The following is an 11,946-nucleotide window of genomic DNA, read 5'->3' as shown; positions in this document are numbered from 1 at the left end:
TGGCAAGTGCAGTTCTTGGATTGGATTACTCAGCAAGACCAGTGAAAAATTGTAGACTAGTAAGGCTAGTTAGAGGAAGAGGAAGAAGCTTCTCCAAGGCCTGATAGAAAACTTCCAGGGGCCTGCTATGCTTTGCCCATTTCTGTTCCAGGGTCTAATGGAGCCCCCTACCTGCCACCAGGTAACTTTGGGTGAGAAAGGAGAAGTAAAGGATTGAGTGCCGGGCAGGTACATTTGAGTTCCCTCTGAATCAAGTGTCTGAAGCTCCACTGGTATGAGCCCAGTCCTACTAATTACTCTCTAAACCAGCCTCTACCAACCTGGTGACCTCCAGATGTTTTGGACTGGAACTATCATCGCAAGCTGATGAGAGTTGTTATTCCAAATCATCTAGATGACACCAGGTTGGTGAGGTCTGCTTTAAACAAAATCTTGAAGCACAAAAATAAGGAACCCACTGTATGGGAACATACACAAATGGGGGGGGGAGGGGTTCAAGCCAGCATACAAAAACACAATATATGGCAAGCAGAGTGCAACAAATATGTTCATCACAATATACCTGCTATTGTACAGTACATGCAAACAGTACTCCAGAACCATCAAAATAAATACAATATTGCAATGAATGACATATTTTCATTGTCTCAAATGCAAGGAAATTATTGGGAGCAGCAGAGCAGCTGTACCAAACAGGTCTGGAGCCTGGGGATCCCAGTTACAAAAAGAAACACCTTCAGCCTGTGAAGTTAACAAGGTCCCACATTGGGTAGGAGTAGAGGCAACTGCTGTGTGCTGGCAGAGCAAAATAAGTTAAAACCAAAATGGCAACATTTTGATACTTGCAATCCAATAGCCACCCTCTCCGCTTCTGTTACACCAATGTGCATTGCATTAATGTATTATTACAGTTTTATTTTTTGATATACAGTTGTGAAATAATCACAGTTAAAGGCTAATGAAAACAACAGTATGTTCATACATGTGGACCATTAGGAATATATCCTACACGGAGTTTAAATATGCAACCTATAATAAATTAACCAACCTTAACTGTGATCTAAAGAGTTTGTAAATCAGGTATAGATGCTTTTTAGCAAAGGCAATAAAATTTAATTATACATTCCTGCCAAGTATGTTCCAACAGCAATTCGTTTCAGTCTAATACTAGTGTATAATTTATATAGTAGACGAGCCCAGGTCCTAGGTATTATATAGGATACTAGCTGTCACTCCCAGAGTCAGAAATAAAAAAGGAATGCACTGTTCCTAAGTAAAAAATGTATATGATCATAAATTATTAGTAAATGTAAGCTGCCAGACTATTTTAGGACAGTATGGTTTCAATAAGTTTATCTTCATTTTTAATAATAATAATAATAATCCTACAATAGAAAGCTCGTTCTATGTTAGAATGTGCATTTTCAGTAGAACAATCCCACTAAGGATTATACCAATTTACATCATTTGATAATTTGAACCATCTGGATTAGCTTCTATAAAGTATGTGTAGATTTGAAAGCCTGCTGCTTTTGTCTGCTTTTTCCATTCTTAATATACAAAGTTTTAAATACGATCAGTTTCAGCTTGTGGTGCTGGAAGGTAAAGTCACTCTGCTATGAAAGTAACAAGCCACAAAGAAACTGTAAGAGACTTCTGGAGAAGAAGCAATGTCCTAACATCATCTTTAGCACGGAGGGAAGTTCTAAAATTAAGCTGTATTACCTAAGGTTGTTTATTTAATACCGGTATGTACTTCACATTAAATCCTTATGTAGTCATGTCCTGCAGATTAAAGAAACTAACTTAGCTTTAACTCTTTCTTCTACAATTTTGCATCAAGAGAGGCTGTTTCTAATAGGTTAGGAATATATTCAGTTGTCAGAGTTACATAAAATCCTCTATAAATTTGTGCCTTTCAGTGGCCAAAGTTGCTTCGGTTTCTGATAGGTCAAGATGTATGTGACTAACTACTGCTTATTTCTGGCTTATGTTTCTCATAACCCCAGACAGTATCAGTGCCTCCAGATGTTTATTGGCAACTCCATTCAGTGAATGTGTATTACTACTAGGACAAGTCTGAACTTGCCTGGTCTATTAATCTATCAGGGAAGGATCATGTAGTTCCCTGAGCCTGTTAATAGCCCAATCTTCTTATAAAGATTGCACCAGATTAATTGTTAAAGGTTTGGAATTGGGTTTGGGGCCAGGAGAAGTTGGATTCCATGAAGTGGCCCCTTTCAGGACATTTTTTTTAACATGCAAAGGATGCGAGAGATTCTCCTCAACTTCTCATGAATTCTTCCCTCCTAGTGAACTTACAGTCATACCCTTATACCCTTTTAATTTTGCTTGAACCAATTTTCATTGCTTCATGCTAGACTCTGTGATTTAGGATTTGCTATCCTTTCTGAAGCAAAACCTGTACCTATGCAACCCATATGGCTTCATTAGGTCTGTTACCCCTACCTCAATTTGACTCCCATCTCCAAGCCCTCTGCTAGCTGCTTTCCCCTCTCCAAGAGGAATAACTTTCCTTAGCAAAGGTAACAGTGGCACCAGTTGGCATGAGGCTACAAAGAAGACGAGAGATGCTGAATTGATCTCCATGACCACTTGCTCTCCTGCTGGCAGAGGTGGGTTTAGGGGAGCATGACTGGTTTAGTTGCACTGGGTGCGGACCCTTGAGGATGCCACAACAATGAGTTACAATGGAGCACAAGAGGCAGAGGGGGAGCCAAATTTTGGTGTTGCACAGGACACTGCTGAAATTTGAGACCCCAAGATCCACCACTGCTGCTGGAAATTGCTGAGTTTTTAGTTCAGCCCCATGATTCTTGGGTATAAATAAGACTAGCAATATTAGTTATCTAAACAGTGAAGGGCTCTCTCATCCTTTTTTAAAATACAAATTTCAATTAGCTGCTACCAAATTTGCTCTAACCACAGGAACACACACACACACACACACACACAGAGAGAGAGAGAGAGAGAGAGAGAGAGAGAGAGAGAGAGAGAGAGAGAGAGAGGTGCAAAAGGTAGTATGCAGCTGAGAGCTTGAACGTTCAAAGGGCCCCATTGATTTTGGAGGGGAGGGAAAGTTACAGACTGCTTGCCCATTCCTAATGGTTGCAGTTGTGACTGTTATCCCACATTTCTCCCATGGGACTCAAACACACCTGCATAGGTTTCCTCAGGCAATATCCCAATCAGGTGCAGACCTGCTTAGCTTCAGGAAGCTTACATTGTGATGAGCCTTCAGACCAAAGGCTGGGGTACCATAGTTGTGCCACCTTTTAAAATTTTCCAGTTCTTCCTGTTAGCTATTCTGTTACCTTTATGCAAAAGAATGCTGCCGGTGTGGAGTGGTATAAACAAAATGCTGGCAGGATTTATATCCATGTCTATTTGCCAGTCAGACTTGGAATATCAACAAGCCAGAAAGAATGTCTGACTTGCAAATAGACTTTTTTTTCCATCAAAGAAATTATTTATGGTGCCTTTACATGGGTCAAATGAGTAATGTTTCAAGCAGCCTCGACTCTTAAGACTGGCCAAGATTTGTTACATTTGCAAAAGGTAGCACCGTATAAGAAAAGAGTTACGGTAATTCCATATACATGGGTGCCCACATTCCTTGGTAAGCTTAGAGGGTCCCCAATTACAAATGAGGGAAATGAAGTTTAAGACTGAAAATATGTCATCATGGTCAGCTGTGGAACTGAAATGTCATTTCCCCCCTACATAGTGTTGGAGCAGCACCTTTTAGAGTGCTCCAGAACAGAGTTTAGAATAGAGGTAACATGTCAGCTTAACTTCGGCCAGTGCAAGTTCTGCCAGCTTTCTATCCTTAGGATTGCTTTGTTAGTATATGTACCTTAGACTGCAATCCACTATACACATTTACTTATAGTAAGTAGCATTGAAGTCAGTTGGACTTATTTCTGTTTGAGAAGGCATGCATGGGATTGCAGTATTATTAATAAGCAAATGGCAAAGGCCCCATTTGAACCAGGGCTTCCTAATTTGTAGCTCACCAACATATTACACTGCTCTCTGGTGTACACGAGCTGAATAAAAAAACTTACGACAAATTAGTTGAATCATTAATAACGTAAATAAAAAATAGTTGAGTAAAAAGTAAAACTGCGTAACGATATTCACATCACCACCTCCAGTTTGGCTGAGATGTATTCAGAACCAGGACATTTAACTCTGTCTAACATATCTTTGGCTGCCCAAACCACCTCCCTTCCCTTGCTTCATGTACCAACTCTTGTTTTGCCGGCTGTCACAATATCCAGTAACACACTGTGCTATCTATTTCTTCCTCCTCCTCGTTTTCCCCAATTGGTTTGAAAAAGGAATGAGGAGACCCATCCAGGCATGAACTATAAAATATTTGTAGTAAAATATTTCTAACTTTCTGCAGAAACCTGGGTGGGACTTCTGTAGCCACTGGAACTGCTAGAGCTTTCTTTTTAATATCAGCAATAACTATAATTCTTCAGTTTTAATGACAGAATGGAGCAGCATTTTTCCATATATACCCCAGAGGTGCCCCACATATATGTCCTGGGTTTTGTAGTTATCCTGTCTCATTTGATGCAGTATATCTGGAAAATATATATTGTTTCACTAGCAGCTTTGATATTTCAAGACTTCTTTCCCATGCTATTAACAAAAGTGGGTTGTTGTTTTTTTCCATCCAGTCATTTGGAAGCTTTATGGAAAAGGAATTTATAAAAGCACAATAAGACAATATCTGATATTTTCAATTGCCAAGAACTGCTTGCTTGAATACCATATTTGCCTGTCAATATCTTCCATTCTGTCAGTAGAAGTAGAACTGACATCTTCAAGATCCAAATAATTTTCTGCTGGGTTAAAGGAGCCCTGCCAACACTGGATGTTTGTGGAAATTCAGCACATAGGGCTAGAATAGTTTCTAGATCTGAGGTTGGAAAAGGTGGGTCTGTTTTCAGAGATCTGCGGCATAAACAATCAAAGGATCTATGATTTATGTGAACCTGCTGTCAGATTCCCATGTCCATGTCCCCAAATGATAATTCAAGTGACATTTGGAGAGAACCTGATTGATTCTTTGTGAGTTGGAGAGGACATTTGCTCATTTGTAACAGGAGCGGCAAAGGTAAAATCTTTCAACTGAAATGAAACACCATTGTGAAAGAATGCAGAAAACACTGGCTTGTAGACATGTGGGATTAATAAGAATGAGAATAAGAAGATATATGTTCTCTGTGTTAGGTCAGGTCCAGATGGCTCTAATTTGGGGGGGATTGTGTACACTGTCTCAGCACTTCAGGTCCTTCCAGTCCAGATGGCTGGGAACTTCAGTCCACCCTTGGTCATCCATTAGCTTGAATGGGTGGTAGGAGCCCGCATTAACTGTGCACTCTTCATGGCTTAGCCTCAGAGAGTAAGTATGGAGATCCCCACCCCCACCCCCAAGGAAAAGGTTTTTCTCTAGAGACTTTCCACACTGCATGAGTACATGACCTGAATGCATGAACTGCCTGGCACCTCAGCCAAGACCATCATTTTAATATGATGGGTGTAATTCAGCATAGTGACACATTCCATCAGTGCAGGGAATTCTGTTTGTGCACTCCCCCCCTCTTCTGCCATGTGCTTTCTAAACCTGTTCTAAGAGTTCCCTCAACCCTTGGGGGCTGATTTGGGGCAGACATGGGGGTGCATATGGAGGGAGGGAAGCCCCAGGAATCCTAGCAGCTGCCCTTTTCCAGGGAAATGCTATTGCTGCAAGGAAATCACATTTTCTCATTGCTTGAATCTCAATAGGCTGATACTGGGAAAATGCAATTTATCCTCCGGCTTTTGCATCTCTTGCTAGTGCTGAGTAGAGCGCAGGGATAGAAGAGGAATGTATTCAGTTCACATCTGAAAGCCAACCTACCTAATTTGCACTTCCTAAATCAATACACAATCTGGAACCCAGCTATCCTTTGAAAGTCACAGTTGTCTGAATTTTCCGGTGTATTTCTCCAACCAAAGAATGTTTATGTATATTATGGGGAAGTGTGCACAAAATTAAGAGTAATAGTAAAAATATAATGCAGTTGCAAAAAGGTATATGTTAGGAGGAAATGCACATAGAAAGGCATACAAATTTTCAGGATTTTTTCCTGTTCACACAGTGGTGTAGAAATGGGGCAATTTGAAGCTAAAACCGAGAAGCCAAAATGGTTAGATTCATTCATCCCCATTAGAATGTGATAGTACTAGGATCATAGGAATACTGTGGCAATACTGGTAACAAGCCATGTATCCATACAGGCCATGTCAATTTGTGAACATTTAAGAAGTGTGTTTTAGATATATCCCTGAGCGGTAGTTACAGGGAGTATATCTTCCCTTCTTTTTTTGCTTAAAATGGCAAATGTGAGCCTTTCTCATTCATTTATGTAGAAGATAAATATATGGAATAGTCTCTTCAAAGAGACTTGCAGAGATATGGTAAGGCTAATGTTTTATAGGGTTGTGTTTCCTTTAATCATGCTAAGAAGCCCCAGGGTTATATGAAGAGTAATTTGGTGCGAATTCAGAATTGAGCCTGTGTTCCCTGTTTGAACAGAAGCAGGTAGCATTTAATAGTAGTTGTAGCACTTAATAACCACCCAACCCAATAAATAGCCACCATCTGTCTCTAAAATTCCTGCGACTGCCTTGCAAATAGTAAGTCATTTCTATGTGAAACCTGGATAACTGGCAGGTCTGGAAGTAGGAGCAGCTGTGTCCAATATGAGTTCAGATTGTTAGCATTTCCAATATAAATCTAGTTTTTCAGGAGTTTATAACCAACATCATAAAAACTTGCTTCAGGCTAGACTTGGCATGCATAGGAACAATTTTAAATGGCAATATGAGTAATATCTAAATATTAGCCACTGTGCATGATGCCCCATAACTTCTTTTCTCTAGCATTATGAGCCAGTAATGATGTTGTAAAGGTCCGAGAACACAGATGTGGTGCCCTCTCCTGGCCCTAGGTTTGAGTATCTGCCATCTAGTTCACATTTCTTGAAGAAAATAGCTTACAGTATATTAAATTAACCTATGATTAAATATCCTTGTGTGAAAAACCTTCTTAAAATGTGGTTTGTGTTTGTAAACAAGACACTGTACAATAAGTCATTGTGAAATTAGATGTGTTAGAAGATCCTAATGTTAAACTTAAAAAAACAAAAACCCTCATAAGAGTACCTAAAGCAGGGGTGGGTTCATGAAAGTTTAGAAATGTATACGTATAAAAAGTTGTTAGTCTTCGAGGTGCTAACTAAGTGCAAAGCAAGACTTTTTTCTGGATGTGAACGACTAGTACAGCTACCTCTCTGCAAATAAATAAATGGCATGGTTTTTATAACTGATATGACACAATAATATTCCAGTGTGCATGTTTTGGTGTTCAGATTTTTCTTTCAGCATCTTCAATAAGTATGTATAATTCTTTCGTTCTTTGTTTACTTTGTTTTCTCAAGATCAGTGGCTCAGAAAGCTTATTTCCTTATAACCTTAGACCCAGACTGCTTTTAAGTTGGACTGTGCATGGGCTCCAGCCAAATACAGCACTGGATCCCCAGCTGAACCGATAATCAGCTGGAGAGAGTTGAGGAATCCCTGGGTTCAACCGGATCCACTTAAAGCCACCCAGCCCTGTCTAAAGGAGGGTGGTCAGGTGGCAAGGAAAGGAGGAACAAGGACTGAATCTACTTCTGCCTGCCTGCATCTCTTCCCTGCTCCCTCGACCAATATTTAATTACAGTTTAAAACCCCAATTAAACACTGTGCAAGACCTCAGATTGAGTTCATGGCCTGAGTCCAGGTTGAGTCAGATCAAGGCCATTCCAAAGTTATAGATCAAGCCCCAAATTTGATGGGGGGAGCAGGATGTACCATCCTAATTTTATGCTATTTTACTGCTTGGTGTTTCTTTTTAATTGTATTGACTTCTTTGATATGGTTCATTTATATTGCTGTGTTTTATTATAATTTTTATCCTTTTGTAATGTGCCCTGGGAACCTGTTGAACGGTGGTGTATGAATCAAATAAAACCTGCCTTTTTGTCTTCTGCAATGTTTCCTCTTTTATCAAATCTATTCATGTTTCAACAAAGAACCAGAAAATAAATAAATCAGATCTTTTGCCCTACTGTCAAATTTTCCATTCTTTTATCAGTCACTTTTCACATGGAGGCTATGGGAAGGAAGCTAACAAAAGCCTACCAAGAAAATTGCACTCTTCTTATATCCTGTGAACTTTGAATGTACACCTGGGAATTGTTAGACTCCTGTGTAGCTTCATATCCATTCCATGACTAGAAGTTTCTGTAGCTGAGATAAATCATAAATAATAAGCCAGGCATCCCCAGACTTCAACCCTCCAGATGTTTTGGACTACAATTCCCATCATCCCTGGCCACTGGTCCTGTTAGCTAGGGATCATGGGAGTTGTAGGCCAAAACATCTGGAGGGCCGCAGTTTGGGGATGCCTGTAATAAGCTGTAACTCTTTCCAGCAGGTGAGGGAAGTGTCTTCATTTGCATAAGAACTCCTGGCATGTTTTGGGATTTTGCAAAGCATGGCCTTGTGCTTATGGCAATACTGTATTTGGACTGGTAAACTCTGTTCTTTCTTCTCCCTCTCCAGCCCATAGCTGCCAAGTTATCCCTTTTTTACAGGGATTTTCCCTTATGCTGAATAGGCTTCCTCGCGAGAAAAGCGAAAACTTGGCAGCTATGCTCCAGCCATCTCACCCAAAATATCCTGTCTCTCTTGTGATGATAGAGGCTTATTCAACCCTGCACATGTTTACTTAGAGGTAACTTCCACTGGATGCCAATGAGTCTTATTGCTGTGTACATGAGTATGACCTTTGCCCTATGTGAGTTTACTGGAAAGTAAGCCACATTGATTTTAATTTAACTGCACGTAATGGTGACCAGTAGTCCGAGTGGAAGAAGAAGGAGAAACTACTTCTCTCTCCCCCCCCCCCCTGGTGCACACCCCAGCAGTTGCTGCTACCTTTACAAATAATGCCGTGGACAAATGAAAATGACTTCTTTGCAAAGTTAAGCACAACTGCTGAAAATCTGACAGACTGACAGTGATGGCAATCCTGTGTACACTTACATGGAAGCAAGCCCCACTGAAATCTTTTGCACTCACATAGGCTGTGACTGTGGGACGCGGGTGGCGCTGTGGGTTAAACCACTGAGCCTAGGGCCTACCGATCAGAAGGTCGGCGGTTCGAATCCCCGCGACGGGGTGAGCTCCCGTTGCTCAGTCCCAGCTCCTGCCAACCTAGCAGTTCAAAAGCACGTCAAAGTGCAAGTAGATAAATAGGTACCACTCCGGTGGGAAGGTAAACTCCGTTTCCATGTGCTGCTCTGGTTCAGCAGAAGTGGCTTTGTCATGCTGGACACATGACCCGGAAGCTGTACGCCAGCTCCCTCGGCCAATAGAGCGAGATGAGCACCGCAACCCCAGAGTCAGTCACGACTGGACCTAATGGTCAGGGGTCCCTCTACCTTTACCTTTAGGCTGTGACTGTAACCAACACTCTTACATTCACACACAGAGTCACACTCTGGCTTCCTTTTCCCGAGCACTGAGATGTGGCTTCTACCACAAGTGCATTACAGGATACTACACAGCTGCAAGAATGTATTATTGAGAATAAATCAAAACCAGTCTATATGTTTGTACCTAGTTTATTGAAAGTCGGGGGCTTGTTTCATTTGGTTTCTTTGCAGAGAGCTTGTCCACAAAAATAAGGATAGGCAAGCAGAGCTGGAAAGTTTTTAAAGATTTTGTGACTAACTAAAGACCTGGTTGCTTGCTAAGCAGAGCTCGTACCAGGTATACAGTGCTGGCACAAAGCACCTACAAACTCTTTCTGTTCATTTTCCACTTACCTACTCTGCTTTTCTTCCTTAGCTTTTTCTGTACCTTCCAGGTCAGCCCTGCCATTCCTGCCATGCCTTTTCCACTTTTACTTAACTAACCTAGGTATGCCAACTAGAAACCTTTGCATTTTGGGGGGGGGAGAGGGGGACAATTTAGGCAATACAAGATGCACTGAGTATAGACCCTACCCATCACTTGATGTGTAGTTCTTGGACATTTTTATAAACGAGCAACAACATCTACTTCAGCTTGAGAACTCAGCCTTTCTTTCAGGTGGGTGAGTCAGCTTTGCCATCATCATGCTCTTTACTAATTTGGCCAAGGAAATTCTTACTCACCCATGTTTAACAGAGCCAGTTAGGGCTAGGGCCAGATACAGGTTCCACAATTCAGCCAATGGAAAGCAAAAGTATGCTTTCTTTTTCTTACCCCGGTGTAATGGTTAAAGACACAGAGTCACCATGATCCAACAGTTCCTTGTGAGTGTTCTGGAGCAACTAGAGAGCTTTCTGGCCTTAATGGCTTCCCTGTTCAATTCAGCAAAGAGGACAGCTGGGCACAAGAGTGTGCACTGCAAAGATTCAGAACCAGTGAATGAGCTGGCTACTTAAGTTGAACTTGAAACCTTAAACATTCCACTTTTAGGAACAAATATGGATTGCTGTTATTTATTGACTTCTAGTACTTGAGAAACTGTGGAAAGGCCTAATCAACTCTGCTTTGTGCTTTAAAATACATCTGAAGAGAAAAGCCTGCTCTTGTTTCTGTTAAGAATGAATGGGAATTTTCTCTGTCTCAGACTGTCTGGGTGAAGATCAAACAAGCTCTCACAGTCTCTTTAGTTTCTTGTGCATTGGAAGGTCATTACTAAGCTAATATCTCCCTGAGAAATAGGCTTGTGATGGCAGCTTGCGATCAATTCTTAGGATTAAATGAAGTTTGAAATTAAATTTTACGTTCGTATAAAGGCTGACACATGAAACCTTTTAAGATTGTTAGATGCTTTGGTGAAAACCATTTTTAAGGGTGGGGGGAGCATTATATAGACATTGTTATAGAGTGTCTTGTTTTATTCTTTGTTCACATGTCTCATCAGAGGAAAGCCTCGCCTGACATTTGGAAGTTTGAGTTGCTGAGCACTCTCTCTCTCTCCCTCTCTCTCTCTCTCTCTCTCTCTCTCTCTCTCTCTCTATATATATATATATATATATGTCTATATTTGTTATTTGGTTGCTTTCAGTTTATAATACATTCCTGGCACAGTGGCATACAATAGAAAGGAATAAGAATGTTGATGAAAGAAGTGGCACCAGAGGGATCCTTGTTATTCTTGGCTGCAGACACTTCCAGCCTCAACAATAGCTTGTTCTCTTCCTCTGTTTCACCACCATCATATTGTCCGTTATTCAGGGCAGGAATTTCATTACATTTCTGATGTGTGGAAAAGCAGCAATCAGATGTCTGTGGCAGGTAGGCAGGAAATTTACTATAGATTATGAAAGCTCAAGAGTCAGGAGACATTGCAGGTCAAAAGGCAACAAAGCTGCTTCTGTCTTATGAAGTGTTACTTTAAAACAGAACAAAACATACACACACAAAAATGGATTATTGTGTGCTGGTCAGCGCTGGTCAAGGCTTGCTCTGTAGCCATAGTCATCATAGTGATGGAAGGCAATGAGGGCCTGAACCTATCTAAAACGCTAATCACATTAATACTGTTCTTTTCAATGGGCCAAGAATTGGTACAAGAGTTTTGGTTTGTTTGTTTAAATGCAATATTAATAGGTATCACCATAAAAACAGAGATACTGTGACCCAGTGGGCCACCATTGGCTGGCCAACCCTATTGGGTTGTCCCTGAAAGGGCTATGCCAAAGCACGCCTCTCCTTGGAGAGCCTAACTTTGAGAATGCAGGTGAGGGAACCACTCCCCCCCCCCCTTTTTGCTAGAATATTTCTGGTGTTGTATTGTTGTCTGTCCCACTGGCAGATCAACTC

The sequence above is a fragment of the Zootoca vivipara genome, chromosome Z1 (genome assembly GCF_965207765.1).
Source record: "Zootoca vivipara chromosome Z1, rZooViv2.hap1.1, whole genome shotgun sequence".
Taxonomy (NCBI): Eukaryota; Metazoa; Chordata; class Lepidosauria; order Squamata; family Lacertidae; genus Zootoca; species Zootoca vivipara.
Note: the sequence above shows the minus strand (reverse complement) of the source record.